Source organism: Mauremys mutica, chromosome 18 (genome assembly GCF_020497125.1).
Source record: "Mauremys mutica isolate MM-2020 ecotype Southern chromosome 18, ASM2049712v1, whole genome shotgun sequence".
In the NCBI taxonomy this organism is placed as follows: Eukaryota; Metazoa; Chordata; order Testudines; family Geoemydidae; genus Mauremys; species Mauremys mutica.
The window spans coordinates 1,462,829-1,483,091 of record NC_059089.1 but is presented as its reverse complement, the minus strand read 5'-3'; the positions used below and the strand labels follow the sequence as shown (position 1 = coordinate 1,483,091).

At 47.9% G+C, this 20,263-nt stretch overlaps 1 pseudogene; it reads left to right on the top strand.

The window, feature by feature from the left end:
* Positions 1-242: 242 nt before the first annotated feature.
* LOC123352485 overlaps positions 243-20,263 on the top strand; it is a 139,935-nt pseudogene continuing 119,914 nt past the window's right edge.

Genomic DNA, 20,263 nt, shown 5'->3' with positions numbered 1-20,263 from the left:
CATCTCTTGTATCAGTCGGTGGCTAGTAGGGGGGTGATGGCTCTGCTGGGAGAGAGGAGGGGCTCTCGCTTCGTCCCCTCCCCCTGGTGTTTCCTGGATGCTCTGAGCAGGGTGGGGGTGGGACTCTGACTGCAATCCACCCAGAGTTTCTGTTTGGCTCCTGTCCCCCATGTATAGGGGGGCTGTGAGTGGGGCAGCAGGTACTGAGTGTTGGACTCTCGCTCTTTCAGGGGCCGGTGACCTTCGAGGAGGTGTCTGTGTATTTCACCAGGGAAGAGTGGGCTCTGCTGGACCCTGCTCAGAGAGCCCTCTACAGGGATGTCATGCAGGAGAACTATGAGAATGTGACCTTGCTGGGTAAGGGTTACTCTCCCCTCTATTCTTGGAAGGGGAAAAGAAGAGAGAGAGTTCACGCCAGCCCCACAATGCCACCTCTACCTGTCCTGTTGCCTCATCACCCCAATATGCCAGTGACACACAAGCTACCAGAGACCCTCCCCTGCTGCAGAACACTTTGGGAACAGATCACAGGAGCCGTATCGCACAGTGTCAAATATCTCCTGTTTCCTCAAGTAAAACTGAGGGTTAGGTGCGGCATAATCAGCAGAAGTTTCCTACCCCTGATCTCTCAAACCCTGAGCCTTCTCCACCCAGACCACAATAATGCTTGGGGTGTAACGAGCAGGCTGCTGGAGTCAGAGCTGCTGGCCCAGGGTCACTTATCACACAGACACTCCGTGCGTCCTTGAATGCTGGCTGGGGGTATCCAGAGAAGGAAGCTCAGTGGCAGATTTAGCGTTAGTGGGGCCCTGTGCTCAGCTCCATTTTAGGGCTCCCTCCTTGGGACATAAGCAACAAAAAACTCTTATTTCCCTCCCACCCCCATTTTTTCATTCTTTTTTCCCCTTCCTCCTCCTCCTATAAGTAATAGGAAGTAAATGAAAATAAAGTGAGGTACATTGATTGTTTTTGTTGTCTAACCGATTCTTTCTCAGCGATTTTCAAGTGGTCTGTGGGTCTTGGTGCACCACTTAATGATCTTTCCATATATTGTTTGTGCCGTTACCTAACTATTTTAAAGCGCTTTGGATAAGAGCCCTTTATTAACAATTAAAAATGTTGGAGTGCAGGGTCTGGCCAGGAGTTAGGGTGTGGGAGGGGGCTGAGGGTTGGGGCAGGGGGTTGGGGTGTGGAGCACTTACCTGGAGCAGCTCCTGTTTCATGCGAGCAATGCAGGTGGGGATGTGGGGGGGGAGGCAGGAGTCAGGGAGGGCAGGGTGTTCAGGGTGCAGGAGTCAGGGCTGGGGGTGTGTGATGGGCAGGGGGTGGAGGATAAGTGGTTATGGGTGGTTGCAGGAATCAGGGAGGGCAGGGAACTGGGGTGTGTTTGAGAGGGGTGAAGGCGTAAGGACTGGGGGTCTGAGGGGGTGCAGGAGTCAGTGAGGGCAGGGTGTTCAGGGTGCAGGAGTCAGGGCTGGGGGTGCAGGTCTGGGAGGGAGTTGGGCTGCAGGAGCAGCTGGAGATTGGGGTGCAGGGTCTGGCCAGATCTTAGGATGCAGGAGGGGGCTCAGGGTTGGGGCAGGTGGTTGGGATGTGAAGTGCTTACCTGGGGCAGCTCCCATGTGGTGTGAGGGGTGCGGATGGCAATGTAGAGGGTGTGTGTGCAGGAGCTCCCATTTGCTCAGGGTGCGGTTGAGGATATGCGGGGGGGGGGGTGTGCAGGAGTCAGAGCATGGGGTGTGAGGGCTCTTTATGTGGGAGGGGATGAAGGAGTCAGGTCTGGGGGCTGGGGGGTATGTGATAGGGGAGTGCTTTGTAAAGCAGTGAGCAAGTGACCAGGGAGCTTTTCAAACAGGGCTGCTAATGGGGAGTTTTGTGAGGGAGTTTGGAAGGGGAGTGGGAAGGGGGCGAGGTCCTCCTGCCATTCTTTAAAACATTTAAGCTATAATACAAACTTCTTGACTGAAACAAAACCCCTGTTGTTAACCTAGGTAGCTGTAAGAGAGAATGCAGGCAGAAGCCCAGCAGCAGAGTGGGGGCTATCCTGTTTATTGCTCTCAATGTAGCATGTATGATTACCTGCCCTGTGGGCGGGTGGCTTACGTGTGCATTCGGTGCAAGGAGCTCCTGGCCCTCAGAGACCGCGTGGAGGCTTTGGAGGCCAGGGTGGTGGAACTGGAGACGCTAAGGGAGGCAGAGAAGTATGTTGATGAGGCTTTCCGGGACACTTGTAGATTTCTCCCACCTCCGGTCAGACAGCCACTGCGCTGTTGAGGAGGATGAAAGGCCCAGGGAAGGAGAGCTATCAATGGGAGCAGAGGGAAACCTTCCCATAATTGGGACCCTCCTCCCAGATGGTGTTGGGGTAACCTCTTGCACTGAGGTTACCCCAGGCATTAAGAAAAGGCAGCTGTTAGTAATGGGAGATTTGATCATTAGAAACAAGGATAGCTGGGTTTGTGATGACCCGGAGAACCGTATGGTGACTTGTCTACCTGGTGCAAAGGTTGCTGATTTCTCAAGGCGTCTAGATAGATTTATGTGTAGTGCTGGGGAGGATCTAGTGGTCGTGGTACATGTAGGCACCAGTGACATAAGGAACGGTAGGTGAGACGTCCTGGACACCAAATTTAGTCTGCGAGGAAAGAGACTGGGACCTCTATGGTGGCATTCTCAGAAATGCTTCCAGTTCCACGCACAGGGCCAGGTAGGCAGGCAGAGCTTCAGAGTCTCAATGGGTGGATGAGATGATGGTGTAGAGAGGAGGCGTTTAGATTGATTAGGACCTGGGGAAACTTTGGGGATGGGTGAGCCTATACAGGAAGGATGGGCTCCACCTAAACCAACGTGGAACCAGACTGCTGGCACTTAACATTAAAAAGGTTGCGGAGCAGTTTTTAAACTAAGAGATGGGGGAAAGCCAATGGCTGCAGAGGAGCTCGTGGATCGGACAGAGACTTGTCTTAGAGAAGAGTCTAGTGATAGAAATTTTCTAGTTCTAGTCAGGCAGAGAGGCTGGAAGAGGATAAAGTAGGGGCCAGATCAGACGAGAAGCATTCACACACACAAGAATCTGACTCATCAGAAAAGGGCAGACAAATAAACAAGTTTTTCAAGTGCTTGTACACAAATGCTAGAAGTCTAAATAATAGGATGGGTGAATTAGAGTGCCTCGTGTTAAAGGAGGATATTGACATAATAGGCATCACAGAAACCTGGTGGAGTGAGGACAATCAATGGGACACAATCGTTCCACGGTACAAAATATATCGGAAGGACAGAGCAGGTCATAAGAACGGCCATACCGGGTCAGACCAAAGGTCCATCCAGCCCAGTATCTGTCTACCGACAGTGGCCAATGCCAGGTGCCCCAGAGGGAGTGAACCTAACAGGCAATGATCAAGTGATCTCTCTCCTGCCATCCATCTCCATCCTCTGACAAACAGAGGTTAGGGACACCATTCCTTACCCATCCTGGCTAATAGCCATTTATGGACTTAGCCACCATGAATTTATCCAGTTCCCTTTTAAACATTGTTATAGTCAGGGGCGGCTCTAGAAATGAGGCCGCCCCAAGCAGCGCGGTGCGCTGCGCCGCCCAGCCCCGGTCCCGCGGCGGGTCCCCTCTTCCCGCGGCTCCGGTGGACCTGCCGCAGGCATGCCTGCGGCAGGTCCACCGGAGCCAAATGCCGCCCCCCCGGGAAAGGGCCACCCCACGCGCCTGCTTGGCGCGCTGGGGTCTAGAGCCGGCCCTGGTTATAGTCCTAGCCTTCACAACCTCCTCAGGTAAGGAGTTCCACAAGTTGACTGTGCGCTGCATGAAGAAGAACTTCCTTTTATTTGTTTTAAACCTGCTGCCTATTAATTTCATATGGTGACCCCTAGTTCTTGTATTATGGGAATAAGTAAATAACTTTTCCTTATCCACTTTCTCAACATCACTCATGATTTTATATACCTCCATCATATCCCCCCTTAGTCTTCTCTTTTCCAAGCTGAAGAGTCCTATCCTCTTTAATCTTTCCTCATATGGGACCCTCTCCAAACCCCTAATCATTTTAGTTGCCCTTTTCTGAACCTTTTCTAGTGCTAGAATATCTTTTTTGAGGTGAGGAGACCACATCTGTACACAGTATTCGAGGTGTGGGCGTACCATGGATTTATATAAGGGCAATAATATATTCTCAGTCTTATTCTCTATCCCCTTTTTAATGATTCCTTACATCCTGTTTGCTTTTTTGACTGCCTTTGCACACTGCGTGGACATCTTCAGAGAACTATCCACGATGACTCCAAGATCTTTTTCCTGACTCGTTGTAGCTAAATTAGCCCCCATCATATTGTATGTATAGTTGGGGTTATTTTTTCCAATGTGCATTACTTTACATTTATCCACATTAAATTTCATTTGCCATTTTGTTGCCCAATCACTTAGTTTTGTGAGATCTTGTTGAAGTTCTTCACAATCTGCTTTGGTCTTAACTATCTTGAGCAGTTTAGAATCATCTGCAAACTTTGCCACCTCACTGTTTACCCCTTTCTCCAGATCATTTATGAATACATTGAATAGGATTGGTCCTAGGACTGACCCTTTGGGAACACCCCTCTCCATTCTGAGAATTTACCATTAATTCCTACCCTTTGTTCCCTGTCTTTTAACCAGTTCTCAATCCATGAAAGGACCTTCCCTTTTATCCCATGACAGCTTAATTTACGTAAGAGCCTTTGGTGAGGGACCTTGTCAAAGCTTTCTGGAAATCTAAGTACATTATGTCCACTGGATCTCCCCATACTCGGGGGGGTGGGGAGGGGAGTGGCATTGTACGTTAAAGAAAATGTAAACTCGAATGAAGTAAAAATCTTAAATGAAACCACATGTTCCATAGAATCTCTCTGGATAGTAATTCCATGCTCTAATAAGAATATAACAATAGGGATCTGTTATCGACCACCTGTCAAAGACCGTGATAGTGAGGATGAAATGCGAAGGGAGATTAGAGAGGCTGTCAAAATAAAGAACTCCATAATAGTGGGAGATTTCAATTGTCCCCATATTGACTGGGTACATGTCACCTCAGGACAAAATGCAGAGACAAAATTTCTGGATGCTTTAAATGACTGTTTCTTGGAGCAGCTGGTACAAGAACCCGCAATGGGAGAAGCAACTCTCGATTTAGTGCAGAGTGGAGCGCAGGGTCTAGTCCAAGGGCTAACTGTAACAGGACCGCTTGGAAATAGTGACCATAATATAACAACATATAACATTCCTGTGGTGGGAAGAACAGCTCATCACTGGCATTTAATTTCAGGAAGGGGAACTATGCAAAAATGAGGGGGTTAGTTAAACAGAAATTAAAAGGTACAATGACTAGAGTGAAATCCCTGCAAGCTGCATGGACACTTTTCAAAAACACAATATTAGAGGCCCAACTTAAATATATACCCCAAATTAAAACACAGCAAAAGAACTAAAAAAGAGTCACCGTGGCTTAATGATCACGTAAAAGAAGCAGTGAGAGATACAAAGGCATCTTTTAAAAAGTGGAAGTCAAATCCTAGTGAGGTACATAGAAAGGAGCATAAACACTACCAAATTAAGTGTAAAAATGTAATAAGAAAATCCAAAGAGGAGTTTGAACAAGGGACTAGCCAAAAACTCAAAAGGTAATAAAAGCAGGAAGCCTGCTAAACAACCAGTGGGGCCACTGGAGGATTGAGATACAAAAGGAGCCCTTAAAGAGGAGAAAGTCATTGCGGAGAATCTAAATGGATTCTTTGCTTCAGTCTTCATGGCTGAGGATGTTGGTGACATTCCCAAACCTTTTGGGGGTGACAAATCTGAGGAACTGCCACAGATTGAAATATCAATAGAGCAGGTTTTGGAACTACTTCATAAACTTAACTGTAACAAGTCACCGGAACCAGATGGTATTTACCAAGAGTTCTGAAGGAACTCAAATGTGAAATTGAGGAACTAACAGCTATGGTTTGTAACCTGTCTTTAAATCGGCTTCTGTACGCAATGACTGGAAGATTGCTAATGTAACGCCAATATTTAAAAAGGGCTCTAGAGGCGATCCTGGCAGTTGCAGACTGGTAAGTCTAACGTCTGTACCAGAAAAATTAGTTGAAACAATAGTAAAGGAATAAAATTGTCAGGCACATAGAAGAACAAAAATTGTTGAGCAAAAGTCAATATGGTTTCTGTAAAGGGAAATTATGTCTTACTAATCTATTAGAGTTCTTTGAAGGTGTCAAACAAACATGTGGACAAGGGGGATCCAGTGAACATGGTGTACTTAGATTTCCAGAAAGCCTTTGACAAGGTCCCTCACCAAAGGCTCTTACGTAAATTATGTTATCATGGGATAAGAGGGAAGATCTTTTCATGGATTGAGAACTGGTTAAAAGACAGGGAACAAAGGGTAGGAATAAATGGTAAATTTTCAGAATGGAGAGGAGTAACTGGTGGTGTTCTTCAAGGGTCAGTCCTAGGACAAATCCTATTCAACGTATTCATAAATGATCTGGAGAAAGGGGTAAACAGTGAGGTGGCAAAGTTTGCAGATGATACTTGTGACGATGCGGTTCTGGTGGGACCCAACTGAGAGTGACAAATCGCTTAAAACAGGGCAGTTACAGCCCAAGACTGGGATTTTTCCACCTCTAAGGCAAACCAAACCAGCAAGACGAAAATGACTTCGGTTTCACCCCACTGGCTAACCACGAGTCACACAAGCAATTTCCTTAGACGCTGCAGTCTCCCAGTATCACCACCAGTCCCACTCGTCCTGGGGATGAATGGTTATGAAAACCAACACCCCAATAAAAGAAAAAGGTTCTCTCGATCCCAAAGAATCAAACCTCAGACCCAGGTCAATATACACATCAGATCTTACCCACAAATCACGCTGTTGCCAATCCTTTAGAATCTAAAGGTTTATTCATAAAAGGAAAAAGATAGAGATGAGAGCTAGAATTGCTTAAACGGAATCAATTACATCCAGTAATGGCCAAGTTCTTAGTTCAGGCTTGTAGCAGTGATGGAGTAAACTGCAGGTTCAAATCAAGTCTCTGGAGTACATCCTCCTCTGGGATGGGTCAGTCAGTCCTTTGTTCAGAGCTTCAGTTTGTAGCGAAGTTCCTCCAGAGGTAAGAAGCAGGATTGAAAACAAGATGGAAATGAGGCATCAGCCTTTTATAGGCTTTTCGAGGTGTAAGAACACTTCTTTGTTCTTACTGTGGAAAATGACAGCAAAATGGAGTCTGGAGTCAGATGGGCAAGTCCCTGCATACTTTGCTGAGTTACAAGGCGTATCTGCCTTCTCTCAATGGGTCAGTTGAATAGCTGATGGTCCTTAATGGGCCATCAAGCATGCTAGGCAGAGCTAACACCAGCTTATCTGGGATGTCTCCCAGAAGCACAGCATAAGTTGGAAATACAGACAGGATAGAGCCAATACCCATAACTTCAACTACAAAATGATGCATACATATAGACACCATAATTATAACCAGCAACCCATAACCTGGTCTTGGACACCTTATATGACCTCCTTTATATAAGATTTGGTGCCACTCCAGGACCTTGGTTGCAACCATGTTCTAAATGGTCCCAGATTATATCAGTAATGTCACAATACTAAACTGCTCAAGATAGTTAAGACCAAAGCAAACTGTGAAGAACTTCAAAAAGATCTCACAAAACTAAGTGACTGGGCAACAAAATGGCAAATGTGTATAAATGTCAAGTAATGCAGATTGGAAAAAATAACCCCAACTATACATACAATATGATGGGGGCAAAATTAGGCTAATCAGGAAAAAGATCTTTTTGTCATTGTGGATAGTTCTCTGAAGACATCCAGCAGTGTGCAGCGGAAGTCAAAAAAGTGAACAGGATGTTAGGAATTATTTAAAAAGGGATAGATGGTAATACAGAGAATATCTTATTGCCCTTGTATAAATCAATGGAAATAACTAATTTAGACCCCATCATTTTATATGTATATTTGGGATTATGTTTGCCAATGGGCTGCACTATGTGTTATCCTGACATCTAGTACTGCTGAGATCCTGCATTCAATAATATCCCTGCCCTTCATGTTCCCGTTCTCCACTGAACCCCACGCTTATGTTTCCAGCTTCCCCAGGACTCTGTCTCTGGACCCATCTGTCAGCAAGAAGCAGTGCCAGGGAGACTTTGATTTCTGGGACGTGAATTTACTTTCTGTGTGTTTTAGGAGACTCTTTGAAATTGAGTGTCTGTGACATTAAGCACAGTACAATCTGGACTGTTAACAGCTGTGTCCCCTCAGTTCCCCAGGCTGGGTTGCCTTTTACACTGCTCTACTGTGAGAGCAGCCACTCCTGGGCAGTTCACATGCAGTCTCCAGCATGTAACTCGCTCCCAGCTGCACAGTATTGAGTGCTGCTAGTCAGTGACTCACAAATTACAGTACCCCACAGGAGAACCCCAGAAAATTCTCTGCTCCCAGACTTCCCCCAGAAATGTGCATCTTGCACTGTCCAGCACACTCCTGAACAATGGGAGCTCATATGAAATCTGTTGTTTCATCAGTGGAAAATGACATGCACCAGCCTTGTTATTCCAAATGGAGTTTCCAACACACTTTAATCCAAACACACTGGTTAGATAAAAAAAGGAAACAAAATTATTAACTACTGAAAAAAAAGATTTGAAGTGACTACAAGTAATGAGGCATAAAAGTCAGAATTGTTTATGAAAGAAATGCAAAGATAAAACACAAACTAATGTTTAACTTAACAAGCTAAAAGGGATTTAAAACAAATGTTTCTCTCTCCATCTGCTGAGACAGGCTGGTTTTCCTTTCAGCCAGGACTCCCCCTAACCTGCCCCTGCCGCCCACATTCAGTTCTTCAGGAGTTGTCATGAGCAGAGGGAAAAGGGGGAGAGAGAGAGTCTCATGCCTTTTCCTCACCTCTTTTTATAATTCAGTCCTTTGTACTAGAAACCACTTCAGTTCTCAGCTGTGGCATGGTGACAGGCTGTCATAGGTACGAGCTTCAAGTGTCCCTGTGATGGAATGTAAATGTCTTCTTCACACCTTCCCCCTGGTGGAGAATGGCTATTTGACCAGCTGTTTGCTTTGCTGTCTCTGAGGAACTTAGGGTTAGGGTTGCAGCTTTTCCAGTAATATCATACCATAAAATCTCATCACTTTCCATACAATGTTGCTACACAGTTTAAGAGGAGGCTATTCAGTAGATTATGTCTTTTCAAATGGTACCTAACAAGCCATACAGTGATAAATGAAGGGGCGGGAGGGGAGGGATCTCCCTTTTATAAACACCCAGCCAGCCAGTTGGCTGTAAAATCCCTGTTGGTGCGAGTTCTCTGCTTGCTCTACCTCTAAAGGGTTAACAAGCCAACAGGGTTTAAAAAAAAAAAAAAGTATTGGGCACCTGACCAAAAGAGCCAATGGAAAAGCTAGAACTTTGTTAAATGGGAAAGTAACTTTCCCTTTGTCTGTTGTTCTCCGGAGAAGGCGACATGGAGTAGCAATGCAGTGTATGGCTTGAAGCGGGTATGAAAATTCATCTTCCATACCTAGAAGAAATGATTTGGATAGGGAATGTTTAGACAGACACAATCAGGTTTATTTTTTATTTTGGCTTTTGGATCTCCTCTATGCTATCCCAGATGCTTTTGTTTGCTTGTAAGCTTTAAGCTGAACCCCCAAGAAAGCTATTTTGGGTGCTTACAAAAATTTTCTTTTAAGATCTAGCAAAAGCCTAAGTTCCAGATGTATTGTTTTCCTTTTCAATTTTAATAAAATTTACCTCTTTTAAGAACAGGATTGGATTTTTGGTGTCCTAAGAGGTTTGTGTGTGTTGTTTGATTAGCTGGTAGCCACAGCTAATTTCCTTTGTTTTCTTTCTCAGCTCTTTCCCGGAGGGGAGGTGAAAGGGCTTGAGGGTGCCCCAGAGGGAAGAATTCTCAAGTGCTCCTTCCTGGGTCCAAGGGTTTGGGGGTTTTTTGCCTTTGGGTGGTGGCAGCATTTACCAAGCCAAGGTCAGAGAGAAGCTGTAACTTTGGGGCTTTAATACAAGCCTAGAGTGGCACAAATTAATTTGTAGAATCCTGTCGGGCCCCCACTTTCTGCACTCAGAGTGACAGAGTGGGGATTCAGCCCTGACACATACTATGAACAAAATTGATCATAATTTTCTAGACGAGTGAACATAGGGGAACAAACTAGCACAGTGTCTGTGTGTTCCCAACATATATGTGGGTATTATAGTCCTGCACAAGCAAGGTGTTCGGCATCTTCAAACAGCTGAGGAACCGGTCCTGGGAATTCACTGGTTTATTAAGTGACACTGTATGGAATTGAGAGACACTTTATATTATTATTTTATTATAAATACTGTGGCAAATTGCCGGTACTGTTATGCTGGGTCTCGCGCTTTCTCTTCTTTGGGGAAGGTTCAGGGCACCATTGCTTGCCTCTGAATCAGTATTTTAATTACCCCACTAGTGTCCTAGAGGAGGGGAGTGGAGAGGGAGGGACCTGGTCCCGCCATCTTCTCCAGGTCCCAACCCAGGGGCCCTGAGGTTAGTGGTGAACCACTTGAACTGGCGGTTCCTTCCCCTGGGCTACTTCCCTCTCCTGCCCTTCAGCTTGTGGAGGGGCTTCTTGCCCTCCTTCTACACAAGCCAGGTGCCCCTTACCTAGGGTTTTTGGATTTCTCAGCCCACCGCAGCACTCCTCCAAACTTTCCTTTTGTCTCTCTTCAAAACTGCTCTCTGCTCCAACTCCTTCAACCTGCTCTCTGCTCCAACCAAACCTTCCTGCTCCAACTCCCCCACACTGTCTGACTGAAGCAGGGGGTTTTATCACCTGACTGGCTGCTGGGGCTCTAATTGGCTTCAGGTGCTCTAGTTAATCTATAGCAAACCTTCCTCCCCTTGCAGGGAATAAGGCTCCCTGCTAACACTCTCCTGCTGCCCTCTGGCCATGCTATATCATATATCCCCCCCCCAGTTCAACACCAAGGGGTTGGGCTTCTTGGGACGAGAGGCAGTGCCATCGCGATAGGCCATCATTCTTGCCATGTTGGCTTCCAGCCCTATGCTAGACCCGAAAATGGAAAGGCTGCAGAGAGGAACCACCTCATCACTCTAGCGTTCCTCTCCTTGTTCCTGTGCATCCACTGGAGTGGGGCATGGTCTGTCACGAGGGTAAACCGCCGCCCCAGGAGATAGTAGCGGAGAGTCTCCATAGCCCATTTTATCGCCAGACATTCCTTTTTGACAACAGCGTACTTTTGTTCCCTGGGGAGGAGCTTCCGGCTGAAGTACAAGATGGGGTGCTCCTCCTCCCCTACCATCTGGGAAAGGACGGCACTGAGCCCCACCTCCGAGGCATCCGTTTGTAGGATGAATTCCTTCTCGAAGTCTGGGGCTATAAGTACTGGATGGCAGCATAGGGCTGTCCGTAAATCTACAAATGCTTCTTCAGTTGCATCAGTCCACTTAACTATCTCGGGGCCTCGAGCTTTTATCAGATCCATCAGTGGCCCTGCTCTTGTGGCAAAATGAGGGATGAATCTCCGATAGAATCCTACTATCCCTAAAAACGTTCTGACCTGCTGTTTGCGGATTGGTCGAGGCCAACCTTGTATTGCCTCCACTTTGTTCCATTGGGGTTTTACCAAACCTCTCCCTACTACATGCCCGAGGTATCTGGCCTCAGCTAGTCCTATCACGCACTTGAGAGGGTTAGCAGTGAGACCGGCCTTTCGCAGGGCGTCCAGCACTGCTTCTACTTTTCCTAGGTGCATTTCCCAGTCAGGGCTATGGATGACTATGTCATCTAGCTAGGCGGCAGCATACTTGGCACGGGGTCGTAGTAACTTATCCATAAGTCGTTGGAATGTTGCAGGGGCCCCATGGAGTCCAAAAGGGAGGACAGTGTATTGAAACAGGCCATCGGGTGTAGAGAAGGCAGTCTTTTCCTTGGCATCCTTGGCCAGGGGAATTTGCCAATGTCCTTTGGTCAGATCCAGAGTGATTAGGTATCAGGCCTTGCCTAACTGATCAACTAGCTCGTCAGTGCGTGGTATCGGGTAGGCATTGAAGTGAGATACTTCATTCAATTTCCGGAAGTCGTTACAAAACCTCAGGGTGCCATCAGGCTTGGGGACTAGGACGATCGGACTGGACCACTGACTGTGGGATTCTTCAATGACCCCGAGTTCCAGCATCTTCTTCACTTCCATCCTAATTTCTTCCCTTTTAGCGTCCGGTATTCGATGTGGTCTTATCGTCACCCTTTCTCTGGGGCTGGTGACAATATGATGTTGGACTAGTGTCGTTCATCCCGGTTGTGTACAGAATACGTCCTGGTTCCGGTGGATCATTTCAATGACCTCTGTTCGTTGTTCTGGGGTTAATTCTGGAGATATCTTTACCTGTCTCCGTGGGTCGTCTGTCTGAGGGTGGAGCTCCTCGAATGACCAGACACGTCTCTCGTTCATGCCAGGGCTTCAGTAAGTTGACGTGGTAGATTTGCTCTGGCTTTCGGTGGTCTGGTTGTCTAACCTTATAGTTCACTTCCCCATTGGCCTCCACTATCTCATATGGTCCGTGCCAGCTGGCTAGAAGTTTGCTTTCTGCTGTCGGCACTAACACCATCACCCGTTCCCCTGGCTGAAATCTCCGTTCTTTCGCCCGACAGTTGTAATATGTCCGCTGGGCCTCTTGTGCTTTTTCCAAATGTTCCCGTACTATCGGAGTTACTCGAGTTATTCGCTCTCTCATCTGTGTCATGTGCTCAATGACATTCTTTCCTGGGTTGGGTTGTTCCTCCCAGTCTTCCTTGGCGATATCTAATATCCCGCATGGGTGGTGTCCATATAATAGTTCCAAGGGAGAAAAACCCGTGGACGCCTGGGGGACTTCCCGTATAGCGAACATTAAATACGGTAGAAGGGTATCCCAGTCTTTTCCATCCTGTGCTACCACCTTCTGGATCATACTTTTAAGGGTACAATTAAATCGCTCGACCAGTCCATCTGTTTGTGGATGGTAGACTGAGGTCTGTATGGCCTGGATGCGGAGCAGGGCACATAAGTCTTTCATTAGCTTTGACATGAACGGGGTTCCTTGGTCTGTCAGGATCTCCTTAGGGATGCCCACTCTGGTGAATACCTGTAGTAGTTCCTTTGCTATTGCCTTGGATGTGGGGTTTCTTAAAGGAATGGCCTCTGGATACCGCGTGGCATAGTCAAGGATGACTAGTGCGTTTCGGTGGTCCCGTGCCGATTTTTCTAATGGGCCCACTATGTCCATGGCTATCCTCTCGAAAGGGACGTCAATAATAGGCAAAGGTACTAATGGGGCCCGCAAGTGAGGTCGGGGCTATGCAACTGGCATTCAGGGCTGGAGGCACAATAACGCTGGACTTCTGCTCGTATCCCTGGCCAATAAAACCTCCTTAGGATTCTATCTAGTGTCTTTTCTACCCCTAGATGTCCCCCAAATAGATGGCTGTGAGCTAACTCTAGTACTGCCCTTATGTGTTTCCGTGGGACTAAGAGTTGCTCTACTTCTTCCCCTCGTATTTGCTCTATCCTGTACAAAAGATCGCGTTTGAGCACATAATATGGCCTTGGGCCTTTGATCTTTCCTTCCACAGGCACACCATTCACTTCCACTACCTCCTCCTTCACGTTTGCATATAACGGATCATCGGCCTGGTCCTGCCCAAAAGTCTCACGTGCAGTACCCAACTGACCTAATTCTAGGGGGCCTATTTCTACTCTTCCCCCTGGGGTGCTCCCACTTGGGCTAGGAACCGCCTCCGAGTCTTCCTTGGCCTGAATTATCTCCTGCTCTCCTGAGCGGGTTCGCTTACCCACAAGGGAAGTTTTTTGATTCTCTGCTAGAATCCTGGTCCCTAATCTTTTATCTGCCCTTCGTTCTCACCTAGACTTTTGGGGTTTCCCAGGGGATGAGAATAACCCTGGAGCAAATTTGGCAAACATTGGGCTGAGGCTATCTGTAGGTGCCTCCGTCTCAGCCTGGGGGTTGCTACCCTCCCCTGGCTCTATTGGGGTAAGTAAGCTCTTAAACCCGGGGAAGTCTCTACCAATTAAAACAGGGTAGGGGAGCTTGGGGACCACCCCTGCAGAAACCCTGGTAGTATTCCCCTGGATCTCAATCTGCACCGGGATTGTAGGGTAAAAATTCACAGTGCCATGTATGCACGTTACTCCTGTGTTTTTGGCCCGGGTTAGTTGGTCTGTTCCCACCAACTTCCCTGAGACCAGCGTGACAGCACTCCCGGAATCTATTAATGCTATGGTCTTTATACCATTCATTTTTACTGGTCTGGTATATCCATATGAGGTCATTGTGACCCCTACCAGACCGATTAGGCCACATTGCTCCCCGTAATTCCCCAGATTACACTGCATAGGTTCTTCCTTGTTAGGGCATTGGGCTGGTATATGCCCCAATTCCCCACACTCATAACACCGCCCCCTTATTCCGGTTGTCACCCTCTGCCTGGGACTGTTTGGCCGGCCCCCCACCTCTCTTCCCAAACCCCCAAGGTCCCTTCCTGGCCTCGAGCCATTCCTCGGTGTCTTTCCTCCCGGTTACAGTTCTCCTATAGTTCTCGAAAGCCCAGGGCCTTGGGTTTGGGGTTGGCTTCCTGCATTGCCGTGTCTCCCTGCCTGGGGTCTGGAACAGTTCGCGGGCTGCCAGCTGTCTTTCCACGAGGGAGACCAACTCATCATAGGTAGAGGGATCATTCTGGCCAACCCAAGACCTGAGACCTGGTGGTAGCCCCCTCATATACCGGTCCAATACCAGAACCTCCATCATCTTCTCAGAGCTAAGGGCCTCAGGGCGCAGCCATTTCTGGGTCAGGTGTATCAGGTCAAACAATTGTGATCGGGGTGTCTTGTCCTCCGTATACCGCCACTCATGGAACCTCTGGGCTCGCAATGTCGTTACTCCGAACCTGGCCAGGATCTCTGCCTTCAGCTGGGAATAATCTGCTGCAGCCTCTGCAGCCATATCGTAATTGACCTTCTGGGCTTTCCCACACAGGAATGGGGCAAGGATACCAGACCACTGATCTCGGGGCCAGGCCTCCCGCAGGGCTGCTCTTTCAAAAGTCAGGAGGTTTGCCTCCACATCATCCTCCCGTGTCATTTTCTGTAGGCAATGGCTAGCCCGTAAGGTCCGGGTCCCTTCACAGTTGCGATTCTGCTCCATAAGGGCCTTCATCTGGTTCACCAGGTCTTTCAGCAGGGCTTGGTCTTGAGCAGCCTGACTCATCAACAGATGATTGGTCCTGCTGCATTCTAGTCACCTCCTGTTGGGCGGTTGCTTGGACTCGGGCAGTCTCCTGCTGGGCCACGGTGGCTTGTATAAGGGCCTTGACCACGTCGTCCATCTTAAGGATAGGAGGGTTTTGCCTAACCCTGGTCTAAGTCCCCAGCGCGCAGATCCCACTTCTGACACCACGTGTGGCAAATTGCCGGTAATGTTATGCTGGGTCTCGCGCTCTCTCTTCTTTGGGGAAGGTTCAGGGCGCCATTGCTTGCCTGTGAATCGGTATTTTAATTACCCCACTAGTGTCCTTGAGGAGGGGAGTGGAGAGGGAGGGACCTGGGCCCGCCCTCTACTCCAGGTCCCAGCCCAGGGGCCCTGAGGTTAGTGGTGAACCACTTGAACTGATGGTTCCTTCCCCTAGGCTACTTCACGCTCCTACCCTTCAGCTTGTGGGGGCTTCCTGCCCTCCCTCTGTACAAGCCAGGTGCCCCTTACCTAGGGTCTTGGACTTCTTAGCCCACTGCAGCACTTCTCCAAACTTTCCTCTGCTTCCCTTCAAACTGTTCTCTGCTCCAACACCAATCCCCTCTGCTCCAGCTCCTTCCCTGTCTGATTGGAGCAAGGGTCTTTATCAGGTGACTGACTGCTGGGGCTCTAATTGGCTTCAGGTGCTCTAGTTAATCTATAGCAAACTTTCTTCCCTCTACAGGGAATAAGGCTCCCTTCTAACCCTCTCCTGCTGCCCTCTGGCCAGGCTGTATCACACTGTGTACTGAGAACTCCAAGGCTTTTCCATGCCATGTGCTGTGAAGCTTGTGTTTGGGACACAGGAATTAGAAGCCACTTGGCAAAAGGAATATAAAGGGCAGCTGCATCATCTCCATTTTGTCTTCAATCCCCCTTCCTACCTCTGGAGCAACTTCTCTACAAACTGAAGCCTTGAACAAAGGACTGAATAATGTGGATGTGTACCAGAGAGCCTTTCAAGCCAGAAACTCACCAATACTGCTAAGAACCAGATGTATAGATTTCTGAATGTGTCTGACTGCTTTCCCATTTAACAACTCCCTTTTTCTTTTTCTTTTATAATAAACCTTTAGTTTAGATGCTTTCTTGCTTATAAACCTTTAGTTTAGATGCCGATGATTGGCTGGCATCGTAGTATTTTGTGTAAGATCCAAACCTATACTGACCTGGTAATGTGGCTGACTCTGGGGTCAGAAGAACACTTTGTTTATGTGAGTAGAGTTTTTAAATAACCTCTCACTGTGCTGGACCTAGGTGCTGATTGGGAGTCAGAGAACTGGAATGCAATAAAGGGGGCCGTGTGATTTCTTTTTTCAGTTTCTCGATAACCCGTGTGGGGGATCAGAAGCACAGTTGGTGACTGGTTGGTGAGTTTAACTTCCGTGTTAACCATCAGTTTGGGGAGCCTCTGCTCTCCCTTTTTCAGCCTGCCCTGGTCTTGGCATTTTCAGTGAGGACTAGCCCAGGCATACTGGGTCACACTAAGTATTAAAGTTAAATTAATAGAATGTTTTTTTTATGACAAAGTTTTATGAAATCAACGGAACTCCTTTGTTTTCTTTCATCTGAGCAGGGTTTCCATTTTCCAAACCTGATGTGATCTCCCAGCTGGAACAAGGGGAAAAGCCGTGGGTCTCAGACCTGCAGGGTTCAGAGGGAAAACATACCCTGAGATCTTCCTGCAGAGGTGAGGAAACATTAAACCAACTCTGAGTGTGAAAGTGCCTGAAGGAAACATCTGGGATGCCCTACCAAGCCCTTGAGAGGTCTCTCAGTTCATTATTGTTGCCAGCAGGGGTAATATTCTCAGGGTAATTATAGCTCATGGCTTCCCGTAGATTCTAGCAGACACCAGGCAGTAGCTTCCTCCCTTCCCCCTGAGAATTTGGATGGCATTTGAAAGCCAAATTGATCCCCTCCTCTCTCCTGTTTTGGGGAAGAGTATGGGGGAGTTCAGTTTGTGATTTTTATTTGACCTCCCTCTAGCACTTAGGTTGTTTTAGCTTTTCACTTTTCATCCCTGTTTGATGTTTCTGTCTTTTTCACCGCAGGTGATGCAATGGCATGTGAGAAAGAGGAGCAGAATTCTCAGCAGAAAAATGTTCAGCAAGTGGATAAACACAGAGCATTATTGCAAAGATCAAAAAGCAATGTGTCCAGGAGTCATGAGGAGGAAAAATCCTGTGAGATTCAGCACAGACCAGAGGGAGAACAAGGAAACCAGCCGGGGGTGAAAATGGGTAAACGTATTTCCTCTGAGGGAACTCAGAAGGACCTCAAGGAAACCACAACAAAGCAGGAAATCATCATTGGAAAGAGAAAAAATACATGCACAGAGTGTGGAAAAAACTTATGTGACTACTCAGCCCTTCTTAATCATCAGAGAATCCACACAGGGGACAGGCCCTACGAATGCTGTGAGTGTGGGAAAACCTTCAGTCGCCGATCAGACCTTTCTAAACATCAGAGAATCCACAAAGGGGACAGGCCCTACGAATGCCGTGAGTGTGGGAAAACCTTCACTAGCAGCTCACACCTTTTTAGACATCAGAGAATCCACACGGGGGACAGGCCCTACGAATGCAGTGAGTGTGGGAAAAGCTTCACTAGCAGCTCAGACGTTTCTAAACATCAGAGAATCCACATAGGGGACAGGCCCTACGAATGCCGTGAGTGTGGGAAAACCTTCAATCGCAGATCAGCCCTTTCTGTTCATCAGAGAATCCACACAGGGGACAGGCCCTACGAATGCCGTGAGTGTGGGAAAACCTTCACTAGCAGCTCACACCTTTTTAGACATCAGAGAATCCACACGGGGGACAGGCCCTACGAATGCAGTGAGTGTGGGAAAAGCTTCACTAGCAGCTCACACCTTTCTGTTCATCAGAGAATCCACACAGGGGACAGGCCCTACGAATGCCGTGAGTGTGGGAAAAGCTTCACTCAAAGATCAAACCTTTCTGAACATCAGAGAATCCACACGGGGGAAAGGCCCTATGAATGCCGTGAGTGTGGGAAAAGCTTCACTCAAAGATCAAACCTTTCTGAACATCAGAGAATCCACACGGGGGAAAGGCCCTACGAATGCCGTGAGTGTGGGAAAAGCTTCACTCAAAGATCAAACCTTTCTGAACATCAGAGAATCCACACGGGGGACAGGCCCTACGAATGCCTTGAGTGTGGGAAAACCTTCAATCGTAGATCAGCCCTTTCTGTTCATCAGAGAATCCACACAGGGGACCGGCCCTACAAATGCAGTGAGTGTGGGAAAACCTTCACTCAAACATCAACCCTTTCTGTTCATCAGAGGAGCCACACAGGGGACAGGCCCTACGAATGCCGTGAGTGTGGGAAAAACTTCACTACCAGCTCACACCTTTCTAGACATCAGAGAATCCACACCGGGGAACAGGCCCTACGAATGCCGTGAGTGTGGGAAAAACTTCACTACCAGCTCACACCTTTCTAGACATCAGAGAATCCACACCGGGGAACAGGCCCTACGAATGCAGTGAGTGTGGGAAAAGCTTCACTAGCAGCTCACACCTTTCTGTTCATCAGAGAATCCACACAGGGGACAGGCCCTACGAATGCCGTGAGTGTGGGAAAAGCTTCACTCAAAGATCAAACCTTTCTGAACATCAGAGAATCCACACGGGGGAAAGGCCCTATGAATGCCGTGAGTGTGGGAAAAGCTTCACTCAAAGATCAAACCTTTCTGAACATCAGAGAATCCACACGGGGGAAAGGCCCTACGAATGCCGTGAGTGTGGGAAAAGCTTCACTCAAAGATCAAACCTTTCTGAACATCAGAGAATCCACACGGGGGACAGGCCCTACGAATGCCTTGAGTGTGGGAAAACCTTCAATCGTAGATCAGCCCTTTCTGTTCATCAGAGAATCCACACAGGGGACCGGCCCTACAAATGCAGTGAGTGTGGGAAAACCTTCACTCAAACATCAACCCTTTCTGTTCATCAGAGGAGCCACACAGGGGACAGGCCCTACGAATGCCGTGAGTGTGGGAAAAACTTCACTACCAGCTCACACCTTTCTAGACATCAGAGAATCCACACCGGGGAACAGGCCCTACGAATGCCGTGAGTGTGGGAAAAACTTCACTACCAGCTCACACCTTTCTAGACATCAGAGAATCCACACGGGGGACAGGCCCTACGAATGCAGTGAGTGTGGGAAAAGCTTCACTAGCAGCTCACACCTTTCTGTTCATCAGAGAATCCACACAGGGGACAGGCCCTACGAATGCCGTGAGTGTGGGAAAAGCTTCACTCAAAGATCAAACCTTTCTGAACATCAGAGAATCCACACGGGGGAAAGGCCCTATGAATGCCGTGAGTGTGGGAAAAGCTTCACTCAAAGATCAAACCTTTCTGAACATCAGAGAATCCACACGGGGGAAAGGCCCTACGAATGCCGTGAGTGTGGGAAAAGCTTCACTCAAAGATCAAACCTTTCTGAACATCAGAGAATCCACACGGGGGACAGGCCCTACGAATGCCTTGAGTGTGGGAAAACCTTCAATCGTAGATCAGCCCTTTCTGTTCATCAGAGAATCCACACAGGGGACCGGCCCTACAAATGCAGTGAGTGTGGGAAAACCTTCACTCAAACATCAACCCTTTCTGTTCATCAGAGGAGCCACACAGGGGACAGGCCCTACGAATGCCGTGAGTGTGGGAAAAACTTCACTACCAGCTCACACCTTTCTAGACATCAGAGAATCCACACCGGGGAACAGGCCCTACGAATGCCGTGAGTGTGGGAAAAACTTCACTACCAGCTCACACCTTTCTAGACATCAGAGAATCCACACCGGGGAACAGGCCCTACGAATGCCGTGAGTGTGGGAAAACCTTCTCTTGGCACTCAGCTCATATTAGC